Consider the following 15,376-nt stretch of genomic DNA (forward strand, 5'->3'; position numbering starts at 1 on the left):
TGGGGGTTAACAGACATGTAGTAATACATATGAAATATATAATCACAAAATACCTATAGAATGCTAAAAGAGGTGTACTCAACACTCTGTAATAACCTACACGGGAAAGGATCCAAAGATGAATAGATCAATACATTGATATAATGAACCAGATTCCGTACACCTAGAAAAAACACAGTATTTTTATCCAATTTGCTGTGATAAGAAATAAAAATTAAATGTGAAAAACAAACAAGAATTAAGGAGACATAAGCTCTTGGGAGTTTGCCGTGGCACATTCTGCTCTAATTTGCAGCTTACAAACACGATTTCCAGGAACCCTCTGTTGCCCAAAATCCCAGAGTTGGAAATGTAGAAATGCTGCCGCCTTGTGGCCGTTTCCCAAAAGAGCGGCTTTAAAACCACAGCTAACGGTCACTTAACATTCACAAGGACTCAGGACAGTAAAGGACAACTGCCCTCAAAAATTCACAAGTGGCAAAATTTTCAAGGAGATAGTATGAAGAGGTAAATTTTACTCATTATTTTTCTAAAAACAAAGAAAATGGATAAAAGCTCAACAACATAAATTTTTAAACTCATGCAAATCTAGCCTACAAAAAGATTTCAACACACACACGTCAACTACCATCAGCCAAAGGTCTACAAACAATAAATGCTGAAGGGGTTTTAGAGAACTGTGTACCCTCTAGCTGCTGGTGAGATGTAAAGTGGTAAGAGCCAATAGTGAGCACAGAAAGGAGCTGTGTTTAAAAGTAAAAATTGAGTTAGCATTCCATTCAGCAGGTCAACTGCTGAAACTCTCACCTGAAAATACCAGAGTCGAGAAGGCACAGGCTGCAACAGCTTCACTGCAGGATTTTTCACAATAGCCAAGACACGGAAGCAACCAAAATGTCCATCAATGGATGAATGGATAAAGAAGAAGTGGTCCATGTACATAATGGAATATTAGCCATGGAAAACAGTGAAACACTGCTCGTTGAGGCACCATTTATGAGCCTAGATATAATCTCAGAACATGCCGTAAGTCAGAAAGAAAAAGACATATAGTATGATATCACTTAAAGGCGTTATCTAACAACTGACAAAAATGATAGCATTTTCACAGAGAAAGAAACTCACAGACTTAGAAAACAAACTATTCTTATGTAAATGGAAAGGTGGGTGGTATGGAAAATTAAGATTAGGGTTACCATATGTGTACAAATACCTACTAAATACATTTATCAAAGAGAACGACCATATAGCAAGGGAGGTCAATGGAGCACTCTGCAATAATTTACATGGGAAGAGTATCTGCACATGAATATATTACATATGTGTGTGTGTGTGTGTGTGTATATATATATATGTGTGTGTGTGTAATGTACAAATGAACCAGATTGTATACACGTAGGACAAACAATATTCTAAACATTACCTCGATTTAAAAAGACTAAAAAATCGAACAAGAAATAATGGAATATTAACTTACAGGTTTTTTCCTAGCACATTCCATTCTAATTTACAACCTGGGAACCTGACTTCCAGAAAGGCTGTGCTGCCCTAGAAACCAGTTTTGGGAATGGAGAAATGCTGCCGCCTTGTGGCCGTTTCCCCCAACAGCACCTTTAAAGCCAGTAGTAGTGGTCACTAAATATTCACACTCATTACAAGCCTGTAAATGTCACCTGTTCTCAAAAAAAATCCTGGGGTCAAAAATCGACGAAAAATTCAAAACAGGGCAGCCTTCCCAGAAGACCACTTCAAGTGGTTTATTGTACTCACAGTTTTTTTCTGTTTTTGTTTAACAGAAAGAAAACAAAGCATGGAAAAATGCTGAACATTAGGAATTATTAAAGACATGCAAATCCAAATGACAAAAACCTATCAGCTCACACCAGTCATAATGGCCATCAGCAAAAATTCTGCAAACAATAAATGCTGAAGGGGTTGTGGAGAAATGCGCACCCTCGTTTCTAATTGGGACATGGTAAAAACCAGTAATGAAAACACAAAGGAGGTGCCTTGATAAGGTAAGTATTGAGCTACCATTCAATCAAGCATACCCACTGCTGGGCCTATCACCTGAGAGGATGAGAATCAAAAAGACACAGGGTGGCAATCCTGCACTCCAGCAATATTTACCACAGCCAACACTTGGAAGCAACAAAAATGTCTGTCAACAGAGGAAGGCACAAAGAAGAAGTGGTCCATGTACACAATGGAATATTACTCCAATAAAAAAATATATAATTTCAATTTAGAAACCAAACGTAAGTAAGGAGACATCAGCTTTTGGGGGTTTGTCCGGGCACATTCCTCTCTAATATACAACTGAGGAACACCACTGGCAGGAAGGACTCTTTCCGTAATTCCCAGAATGGGGAAAGGAGAAATGCTGCCGCCCAATGGCCGATACCTGCAACAGCAGCTTTAAAACCTGTGCTAATGGTCACTTCATATGCACAAGTACTGGAGGGCTGTAAATGAAACCTGCCCTCAGAATGTCTTCAGGGAGGTAATGGCCAAAATATTTCAAAATGTGACACATACTTCAAGAAAACCATTTGAAGAGGTAAGCGCTACTCACAGCTTGAAAAACAGAGGACATGCCTGAAAGTTCAATTTCAAGGGATTATGAGATGCATGCAAATCCAACCTCAAAGAGGTGTCAGCTCACACCTGTCAGAATAAACATCAGCAGAAAAACTACAAACAATAAATGCTGAAAGGGTTGTGGACAAGGGCATACCCTCAAATTTAAGTGGAACATAACCTGGTAAGAGCCACTAATGAGAACAGAATGGAGACGCCTTTACAAGGTAAACATTTTGCTACCGTATGATCCAACAGGCCCTCTCCTGGGCCTATAACCGAAGAAGACATAATTGAAAGACACAGGCAGGCAAACGTGCATTTCAGCAGTGTTACAATAACCAAGACATGGAAGCAACCAAAAAGTCCATCAACAGCTGAGTGGACAAAGAAAAACTGGTCCACGTACAGATGGAATATTAGCCAAGGAAAAAAATGACACAATGCCATTTGCATCACCATAGATGAGTCTAGAAGTAATCACACAACTTGTAGTAAGTCAGAAAGCGAAAGACACGTATCCTGTGATATCACTTATAGGTGTTACCTAAAAATTGATACCAGTGAAGATATTTCCACAGAGAAAGGCAATCACAGATTCATTAAACAAACTTATGGTTCACCAATGGAAAGGTGTGAGGATTGGATACATTAGGATGTCAGAGTTAACAGAGATATACAAACACAGGTGAAGTATATAATCACCAAAGACCTAAAGGATACCAAGAGGAGACTACTCAACATTGTGTCATAACCTAAAATGGGAAAAGGATCCAAAGAAGAAAAGAGATATGTATATGTGGAAAACAACCACATCTTGCACACCTAAAACAAGCAAAACATTGTAATCACGCTTGCTGTGATAAACAATGAAAATTAAATGTAAAAAAAGAACAATATTTAGTGAGATATAAACATAAGGGGCTTTTTCCTGGCCCATTCCATTCTAATTTGCAACCTAGAACAGGACTTCCATTGAGGCTCTGTTTCCCTAGTAACCAGATTTGGTTAATGAGAACTGCTGCCGCCTTGTGGCCGTTTCACACAACAGCAGCTCTAACTGCAGCTGTAATGGTTACTTGACAGTCAAAATAATTGCAGGCCTGTAAATGACACCTGTCCTCAAAACAATCCTTCGGTCGTAAATCGAGCAAAAATCTCCAAAGACATCCATATTTCAAAACGACAATTTCAAGAGGCATATTTTATGCACATTTTATATTCTGTCTCTTTTTTTTGTTATAGAAAAAGGCATGGAAAAACGCTCAACGTCAGGAATTAATAAAGCCATGCAAATCCAGTCTAGAAACACATTCACCTCACAGCCGTCAGAAGGATCATCAGCAAAGAAGTCTACATAGTATAAATGCTGAAGAGGTTTTAGAGAACTGTGTACCCTCTAGCTGCTGATGGGATGTAACCTGGTAACAGCCAGTACAGAGAACAAAATGGAGGTGTGTTTAAAGGTAAAACTTGAGCTACTCTGTGATCTGGTAGGCCCACTGATGGGCCTATCCGCTGAGTAGACCTGAATCAAAAAGACACAGGCTGGCAATCCTTCACTGCAGCAACATGTACCATCGCCAAGAGCTGGAAGAAACCAAAATATCCATCAACAGAAAAATGCACCAAGAAGAAGTGGTCCATGTACACAATGGAATATTAGCCATGGAAAAGCATGGAACAATGCTGTTGGCACCACCATAGAAGGATCTAGAGATAATCACCCTACCTGAAGTAAGAAAGAAAACGAAAGACAGATATCCTATTACATCACTTATAGGTGTTACCTAAAAATTGATACCCATGAAATAATTTCCAAGAGAAGGACACTCATAGACTCAGAAAACCAAATTATGTTTAACCAAGTGGAAAGGGGTAAGGAATGTATGAATTAGGATATGGGGGTTAACAGACATGTAGTAATACATATGAAATATATAATCACAAAATACCAATAGAATGCTAAAAGAGGTGTACTCAACACTCTGTAATAACCTACACGGGAAAGGATCCAAAGATGAATAGATCAATACATTGATATAATGAACCAGATTCCGTACACCTAGAAAAAACACAGTATTTTTATCCAATTTGCTGTGATAGCAAATAAAAATTAAATGTGAAAAACAAACAAGAATTAAGGAGACATAAGCTCTTGGGAGTTTGCCGTGGCACATTCTGCTCTAATTTGCAGCTTACAAACACGATTTCCAGGAACCCTCTGTTGCCCAAAAACCCAGAGTTGGAAATGTAGAAATGCTGCCGCCTTGTGGCCGTTTCCCACAAGAGCGGCTTTAAAACCACAGCTAACGGTCACTTAACATTCACAAGGACTCAGGACAGTAAAGGACAACTGCCCTCAAAAATTCACAAGTGGCAAAATTTTCAAGGAGATAGTATGAAGAGGTAAATTTTACTCATTATTTTTCTAAAAACAAGGAAAATGGATAAAAGCTCAACAACATAAATTTTTAAACTCATGCAAATCTAGCCTACAAAAAGATTTCAACACACACACGTCAACTACCATCAGCCAAAGGTCTACAAACAATAAATGCTGAAGGGGTTTTAGAGAACTGTGTACCCTCTAGCTGCTGGTGAGATGTAAAGTGGTAAGAGCCAATAGTGAGCACAGAAAGGAGCTGTGTTTAAAAGTAAAAATTGAGTCAGCATTCCATTCAGCAGGTCAACTGCTGAAACTCTCACCTGAAAATACCAGAGTCGAGAAGGCACAGGCTGCAACAGCTTCACTGCAGGATTTTTCACAATAGCCAAGACACGGAAGCAACCAAAATGTCCATGAATGGATGAATGGATAAAGAAGAAGTGGTCCATGTACATAATGGAATATTAGCCATGGAAAACAGTGAAACACTGCTCGTTGAGGCACCATTTATGAGCCTAGATATAATCTCAGAACATGCCGTAAGTCAGAAAGAAAAAGACATATAGTATGATATCACTTAAAGGCGTTATCTAACAACTGACAAAAATGATAGCATTTTCACAGAGAAAGAAACTCACAGACTTAGAAAACAAACTATTCTTATGTAAATGGAAAGGTGGGTGGTATGGAAAATTAAGATTAGGGTTACCATATGTGTACAAATACCTACTAAATACATTTATCAAAGAGAACGACCATATAGCAAGGGAGGTCAATGGAGCACTCTGCAATAATTTACATGGGAAGAGTATCTGCACATGAATATATTACATATGTGTGTGTGTGTGTGTGTGTATATATATATATGTGTGTGTGTGTAATGTACAAATGAACCAGATTGTATACACGTAGGACAAACAATATTCTAAACATTACCTCAATTTAAAAAGACTAAAAAATCGAACAAGAAATAATGGAATATTAACTTACAGGTTTTTTCCTAGCACATTCCATTCTAATTTACAACCTGGGAACCTGACTTCCAGAAAGGCTGTGCTGCCCTAGAAACCAGTTTTGGGAATGGAGAAATGCTGCCGCCTTGTGGCCGTTTCCCCCAACAGCACCTTTAAAGCCAGTAGTAGTGGTCACTAAATATTCACACTCATTACAAGCCTGTAAATGTCACCTGTTCTCAAAAAAAATCCTGGGGTCAAAAATCGACGAAAAATTCAAAACAGGGCAGCCTTCCCAGAAGACCACTTCAAGTGGTTTATTGTACTCACAGTTTTTTTCTGTTTTTGTTTAACAGAAAGAAAACAAAGCATGGAAAAATGCTGAACATTAGGAATTATTAAAGACATGCAAATCCAAATGACAAAAACCTATCAGCTCACACCAGTCATAATGGCCATCAGCAAAAATTCTGCAAACAATAAATGCTGAAGGGGTTGTGGAGAAATGCGCACCCTCGTTTCTAATTGGGACATGGTAAAACCAGTAATGAAAACACAAAGGAGGTGCCTTGATAAGGTAAGTATTGAGCTACCATTCAATCAAGCATACCCACTGCTGGGCCTATCACCTGAGAGGATGAGAATCAAAAAGACACAGGGTGGCAATCCTGCACTCCAGCAATATTTACCACAGGCAACACTTGGAAGCAACAAAAATGTCTGTCAACAGAGGAAGGCACAAAGAAGAAGTGGTCCATGTACACAATGGAATATTACTCCAATAAAAAAAATATATAATTTCAATTTAGAAACCAAACGTAAGTAAGGAGACATCAGCTTTTGGGGGTTTGTCCGGGCACATTCCTCTCTAATATACAACTGAGGAACACCACTGGCAGGAAGGACTCTTTCCGTAATTCCCAGAATGGGGAAAGGAGAAATGCTGCCGCCCAATGGCCGATACCTGCAACAGCAGCTTTAAAACCTGTGCTAATGGTCACTTCATATGCACAAGTACTGGAGGGCTGTAAATGAAACCTGCCCTCAGAATGTCTTCAGGGAGGTAATGGCCAAAATATTTCAAACTGTAACACATACTTCAAGAAAACCATTTGAAGAGGTAAGCGCTACTCACAGCTTGAAAAACAGAGGACATGCCTGAAAGTTCAATTTCAAGGGATTATGAGATGCATGCAAATCCAACCTCAAAGAGGTGTCAGCTCACACCTGTCAGAATAAACATCAGCAGAAAAACTACAAACAATAAATGCTGAAAGGGTTGTGGACAAGGGCATACCCTCAAATTTAAGTGGAACATAACCTGGTAAGAGCCACTAATGAGAACAGAATGGAGACGCCTTTACAAGGTAAACATTTTGCTACCGTATGATCCAACAGGCCCTCTCCTGGGCCTATAACCGAAGAAGACATAATTGAAAGACACAGGCAGGCAAACGTGCATTTCAGCAGTGTTACAATAACCAAGACATGGAAGCAACCAAAAAGTCCATCAACAGCTGAGTGGACAAAGAAAAACTGGTCCACGTACAGATGGAATATTAGCCAAGGAAAAAAATGACACAATGCCATTTGCATCACCATAGATGAGTCTAGAAGTAATCACACAACTTGTAGTAAGTCAGAAAGCGAAAGACACGTATCCTGTGATATCACTTATAGGTGTTACCTAAAAATTGATACCAGTGAAGATATTTCCACAGAGAAAGGCAATCACAGATTCATTAAACAAACTTATGGTTCACCAATGGAAAGGTGTGAGGATTGGATACATTAGGATGTCAGATTTAACAGAGATATACAAACACAGGTGAAGTATATAATCACCAAAGACCTAAAGGATACCAAGAGAAGACTACTCAACATTGTGTCATAACCTAAAATGGGAAAAGGATCCAAAGAAGAAAAGAGATATGTATATGTGGAAAACAACCACATCTTGCACACCTAAAACAAGCAAAACATTGTAATCACACTTGCTGTGATAAACAATGAAAATTAAATGTAAAAAAAGAACAATATTTAGTGAGATATAAACATAAGGGGCTTTTTCCTGGCCCATTCCATTCTAATTTGCAACCTAGAACAGGACTTCCATTGAGGCTCTGTTTCCCTAGTAACCAGATTTGGTTAATGAGAACTGCTGCCGCCTTGTGGCCGTTTCACACAACAGCAGCTCTAACTGCAGCTGTAATGGTTACTTGACAGTCAAAATAATTGCAGGCCTGTAAATGACACCTGTCCTCAAAACAATCCTTCGGTCGTAAATCGAGCAAAAATCTCCAAAGACATCCATATTTCAAAACGACAATTTCAAGAGGCATATTTTATGCACATTTTATATTCTGTCTCTTTTTTTTTGTTATAGAAAAAGGCATGGAAAAACGCTCAACGTCAGGAATTAATAAAGCCATGCAAATCCAGTCTAGAAACACATTCACCTCACAGCCGTCAGAAGGATCATCAGCAAAGAAGTCTACATAGTATAAATGCTGAAGGGGTTTTAGAGAACTGTGTACCCTCTAGCTGCTGATGGGATGTAACCTGGTAACATCCAGTACAGAGAACAAAGTGGAGGTGTGTTTAAAGGTAAAACTTGAGCTACTCTGTGATCTGGTAGGCCCACTGATGGGCCTATCCGCTGAGTAGACCTGAATCAAAAAGACACAGGCTGGCAATCCTTCACTGCAGCAACATGTACCATCGCCAAGAGCTGGAAGAAACCAAAATATCCATCAACAGAAAAATGCACCAAGAAGAAGTGGTCCATGTACACAATGGAATATTAGTCATGGAAAAGCATGGAACAATGCTGTTGGCACCACCATAGAAGGATCTAGAGATACTCACCCTACCTGAAGTAAGAAAGAAAACGAAAGACAGATATCCTATTACATCACTTATAGGTGTTACCTAAAAATTGATACCCATGAAATAATTTCCAAGAGAAGGACACTCATAGACTCAGAAAACCAAATTATGTTTAACCAAGTGGAAAGGGGTAAGGAATGTATGAATTAGGATATGGGGGTTAACAGACATGTAGTAATACATATGAAATATATAATCACAAAATACCTATAGAATGCTAAAAGAGGTGTACTCAACACTCTGTAATAACCTACACGGGAAAGGATCCAAAGATGAATAGATCAATACATTGATATAATGAACCAGATTCCGTACACCTAGAAAAAACACAGTATTTTTATCCAATTTGCTGTGATAAGAAATAAAAATTAAATGTGAAAAACAAACAAGAATTAAGGAGACATAAGCTCTTGGGAGTTTGCCGTGGCACATTCTGCTCTAATTTGCAGCTTACAAACACGATTTCCAGGAACCCTCTGTTGCCCAAAATCCCAGAGTTGGAAATGTAGAAATGCTGCCGCCTTGTGGCCGTTTCCCACAAGAGCGGCTTTAAAACCACAGCTAACGGTCACTTAACATTCACAAGGACTCAGGACAGTAAAGGACAACTGCCCTCAAAAATTCACAAGTGGCAAAATTTTCAAGGAGATAGTATGAAGAGGTAAATTTTACTCATTATTTTTCTAAAAACAAAGAAAATGGATAAAAGCTCAACAACATAAATTTTTAAACTCATGCAAATCTAGCCTACAAAAAGATTTCAACACACACACGTCAACTACCATCAGCCAAAGGTCTACAAACAATAAATGCTGAAGGGGTTTTAGAAAACTGTGTACCCTCTAGCTGCTGGTGAGATGTAAAGTGGTAAGAGCCAATAGTGAGCACAGAAAGGAGCTGTGTTTAAAAGTAAAAATTGAGTTAGCATTCCATTCAGCAGGTCAACTGCTGAAACTCTCACCTGAAAATACCAGAGTCGAGAAGGCACAGGCTGCAACAGCTTCACTGCAGGATTTTTCACAATAGCCAAGACACGGAAGCAACCAAAATGTCCATCAATGGATGAATGGATAAAGAAGAAGTGGTCCATGTACATAATGGAATATTAGCCATGGAAAACAGTGAAACACTGCTCGTTGAGGCACCATTTATGAGCCTAGATATAATCTCAGAACATGCCGTAAGTCAGAAAGAAAAAGACATATAGTATGATATCACTTAAAGGCGTTATCTAACAACTGACAAAAATGATAGCATTTTCACAGAGAAAGAAACTCACAGACTTAGAAAACAAACTATTCTTATGTAAATGGAAAGGTGGGTGGTATGGAAAATTAAGATTAGGGTTACCATATGTGTACAAATACCTACTAAATACATTTATCAAAGAGAACGACCATATAGCAAGGGAGGTCAATGGAGCACTCTGCAATAATTTACATGGGAAGAGTATCTGCACATGAATATATTACATATGTGTGTGTGTGTGTGTGTGTATATATATATATGTGTGTGTGTGTGTAATGTACAAATGAACCAGATTGTATACACGTAGGACAAACAATATTCTAAACATTACCTCGATTTAAAAAGACTAAAAAATCGAACAAGAAATAATGGAATATTAACTTACAGGTTTTTTCCTAGCACATTCCATTCTAATTTACAACCTGGGAACCTGACTTCCAGAAAGGCTGTGCTGCCCTAGAAACCAGTTTTGGGAATGGAGAAATGCTGCCGCCTTGTGGCCGTTTCCCCCAACAGCACCTTTAAAGCCAGTAGTAGTGGTCACTAAATATTCACACTCATTACAAGCCTGTAAATGTCACCTGTTCTCAAAAAAAATCCTGGGGTCAAAAATCGACGAAAAATTCAAAACAGGGCAGCCTTCCCAGAAGACCACTTCAAGTGGTTTATTGTACTCACAGTTTTTTTCTGTTTTTGTTTAACAGAAAGAAAACAAAGCATGGAAAAATGCTGAACATTAGGAATTATTAAAGACATGCAAATCCAAATGACAAAAACCTATCAGCTCACACCAGTCATAATGGCCATCAGCAAAAATTCTGCAAACAATAAATGCTGAAGGGGTTGTGGAGAAATGCGCACCCTCGTTTCTAATTGGGACATGGTAAAAACCAGTAATGAAAACACAAAGGAGGTGCCTTGATAAGGTAAGTATTGAGCTACCATTCAATCAAGCATACCCCCTGCTGGGCCTATCACCTGAGAGGATGAGAATCAAAAAGACACAGGGTGGCAATCCTGCACTCCAGCAATATTTACCACAGCCAACACTTGGAAGCAACAAAAATGTCTGTCAACAGAGGAAGGCACAAAGAAGAAGTGGTCCATGTACACAATGGAATATTACTCCAATAAAAAAAATATATAATTTCAATTTAGAAACCAAACGTAAGTAAGGAGACATCAGCTTTTGGGGGTTTGTCCGGGCACATTCCTCTCTAATATACAACTGAGGAACACCACTGGCAGGAAGGACTCTTTCCGTAATTCCCAGAATGGGGAAAGGAGAAATGCTGCCGCCCAATGGCCGATACCTGCAACAGCAGCTTTAAAACCTGTGCTAATGGTCACTTCATATGCACAAGTACTGGAGGGCTGTAAATGAAACCTGCCCTCAGAATGTCTTCAGGGAGGTAATGGCCAAAATATTTCAAAATGTGACACATACTTCAAGAAAACCATTTGAAGAGGTAAGCGCTACTCACAGCTTGAAAAACAGAGGACATGCCTGAAAGTTCAATTTCAAGGGATTATGAGATGCATGCAAATCCAACCTCAAAGAGGTGTCAGCTCACACCTGTCAGAATAAACATCAGCAGAAAAACTACAAACAATAAATGCTGAAAGGGTTGTGGACAAGGGCATACCCTCAAATTTAAGTGGAACATAACCTGGTAAGAGCCACTAATGAGAACAGAATGGAGACGCCTTTACAAGGTAAACATTTTGCTACCGTATGATCCAACAGGCCCTCTCCTGGGCCTATAACCGAAGAAGACATAATTGAAAGACACAGGCAGGCAAACGTGCATTTCAGCAGTGTTACAATAACCAAGACATGGAAGCAACCAAAAAGTCCATCAACAGCTGAGTGGACAAAGAAAAACTGGTCCACGTACAGATGGAATATTAGCCAAGGAAAAAAATGACACAATGCCATTTGCATCACCATAGATGAGTCTAGAAGTAATCACACAACTTGTAGTAAGTCAGAAAGCGAAAGACACGTATCCTGTGATATCACTTATAGGTGTTACCTAAAAATTGATACCAGTGAAGATATTTCCACAGAGAAAGGCAATCACAGATTCATTAAACAAACTTATGGTTCACCAATGGAAAGGTGTGAGGATTGGATACATTAGGATGTCAGAGTTAACAGAGATATACAAACACAGGTGAAGTATATAATCACCAAAGACCTAAAGGATACCAAGAGAAGACTACTCAACATTGTGTCATAACCTAAAATGGGAAAAGGATCCAAAGAAGAAAAGAGATATGTATATGTGGAAAACAACCACATCTTGCACACCTAAAACAAGCAAAACATTGTAATCACGCTTGCTGTGATAAACAATGAAAATTAAATGTAAAAAAAGAACAATATTTAGTGAGATATAAACATAAGGGGCTTTTTCCTGGCCCATTCCATTCTAATTTGCAACCTAGAACAGGACTTCCATTGAGGCTCTGTTTCCCTAGTAACCAGATTTGGTTAATGAGAACTGCTGCCGCCTTGTGGCCGTTTCACACAACAGCAGCTCTAACTGCAGCTGTAATGGTTACTTGACAGTCAAAATAATTGCAGGCCTGTAAATGACACCTGTCCTCAAAACAATCCTTCGGTCGTAAATCGAGCAAAAATCTCCAAAGACATCCATATTTCAAAACGACAATTTCAAGAGGCATATTTTATGCACATTTTATATTCTGTCTCTTTTTTTTGTTATAGAAAAAGGCATGGAAAAACGCTCAACGTCAGGAATTAATAAAGCCATGCAAATCCAGTCTAGAAACACATTCACCTCACAGCCATCAGAAGGATCATCAGCAAAGAAGTCTACATAGTATAAATGCTGAAGGGGTTTTAGAGAACTGTGTACCCTCTAGCTGCTGATGGGATGTAACCTGGTAACAGCCAGTACAGAGAACAAAATGGAGGTGTGTTTAAAGGTAAAACTTGAGCTACTCTGTGATCTGGTAGGCCCACTGATGGGCCTATCCGCTGAGTAGACCTGAATCAAAAAGACACAGGCTGGCAATCCTTCACTGCAGCAACATGTACCATCGCCAAGAGCTGGAAGAAACCAAAATATCCATCAACAGAAAAATGCACCAAGAAGAAGTGGTCCATGTACACAATGGAATATTAGCCATGGAAAGGCATGGAACAATGCTGTTGGCACCACCATAGAAGGATCTAGAGATAATCACCCTACCTGAAGTAAGAAAGAAAACGAAAGACAGATATCCTATTACATCACTTATAGGTGTTACCTAAAAATTGATACCCATGAAATAATTTCCAAGAGAAGGACACTCATAGACTCAGAAAACCAAATTATGTTTAACCAAGTGGAAAGGGGTAAGGAATGTATGAATTAGGATATGGGGGTTAACAGACATGTAGTAATACATATGAAATATATAATCACAAAATACCTATAGAATGCTAAAAGAGGTGTACTCAACACTCTGTAATAACCTACACGGGAAAGGATCCAAAGATGAATAGATCAATACATTGATATAATGAACCAGATTCCGTACACCTAGAAAAAACACAGTATTTTTATCCAATTTGCTGTGATAAGAAATAAAAATTAAATGTGAAAAACAAACAAGAATTAAGGAGACATAAGCTCTTGGGAGTTTGCCGTGGCACATTCTGCTCTAATTTGCAGCTTACAAACACGATTTCCAGGAACCCTCTGTTGCCCAAAAACCCAGAGTTGGAAATGTAGAAATGCTGCCGCCTTGTGGCCGTTTCCCACAAGAGCGGCTTTAAAACCACAGCTAACGGTCACTTAACATTCACAAGGACTCAGGACAGTAAAGGACAACTGCCCTCAAAAATTCACAAGTGGCAAAATTTTCAAGGAGATAGTATGAAGAGGTAAATTTTACTCATTATTTTTCTAAAAACAAAGAAAATGGATAAAAGCTCAACAACATAAATTTTTAAACTCATGCAAATCTAGCCTACAAAAAGATTTCAACACACACACGTCAACTACCATCAGCCAAAGGTCTACAAACAATAAATGCTGAAGGGGTTTTAGAGAACTGTGTACCCTCTAGCTGCTGGTGAGATGTAAAGTGGTAAGAGCCAATAGTGAGCACAGAAAGGAGCTGTGTTTAAAAGTAAAAATTGAGTTAGCATTCCATTCAGCAGGTCAACTGCTGAAACTCTCACCTGAAAATACCAGAGTCGAGAAGGCACAGGCTGCAACAGCTTCACTGCAGGATTTTTCACAATAGCCAAGACACGGAAGCAACCAAAATGTCCATCAATGGATGAATGGATAAAGAAGAAGTGGTCCATGTACATAATGGAATATTAGCCATGGAAAACAGTGAAACACTGCTCGTTGAGGCACCATTTATGAGCCTAGATATAATCTCAGAACATGCCGTAAGTCAGAAAGAAAAAGACATATAGTATGATATCACTTAAAGGCGTTATCTAACAACTGACAAAAATGATAGCATTTTCACAGAGAAAGAAACTCACAGACTTAGAAAACAAACTATTCTTATGTAAATGGAAAGGTGGGTGGTATGGAAAATTAAGATTAGGGTTACCATATGTGTACAAATACCTACTAAATACATTTATCAAAGAGAACGACCATATAGCAAGGGAGGTCAATGGAGCACTCTGCAATAATTTACATGGGAAGAGTATCTGCACATGAATATATTACATATGTGTGTGTGTGTGTGTGTGTGTATATATATATATATGTGTGTGTGTGTAATGTACAAATGAACCAGATTGTATACACGTAGGACAAACAATATTCTAAACATTACCTCGATTTAAAAAGACTAAAAAATCGAACAAGAAATAATGGAATATTAACTTACAGGTTTTTTCCTAGCACATTCCATTCTAATTTACAACCTGGGAACCTGACTTCCAGAAAGGCTGTGCTGCCCTAGAAACCAGTTTTGGGAATGGAGAAATGCTGCCGCCTTGTGGCCGTTTCCCCCAACAGCACCTTTAAAGCCAGTAGTAGTGGTCACTAAATATTCACACTCATTACAAGCCTGTAAATGTCACCTGTTCTCAAAAAAAATCCTGGGGTCAAAAATCGACGAAAAATTCAAAACAGGGCAGCCTTCCCAGAAGACCACTTCAAGTGGTTTATTGTACTCACAGTTTTTTTCTGTTTTTGTTTAACAGAAAGAAAACAAAGCATGGAAAAATGCTGAACATTAGGAATTATTAAAGACATGCAAATCCAAATGACAAAAACCTATCAGCTCACACCAGTCATAATGGCCATCAGCAAAAATTCTGCAAACAATA

The sequence above is a fragment of the Leucopleurus acutus genome (assembly GCF_964270905.1).
Source record: "Leucopleurus acutus genome assembly, chromosome: 4".
NCBI lineage: Eukaryota > Metazoa > Chordata > Mammalia > Artiodactyla > Delphinidae > Leucopleurus > Leucopleurus acutus.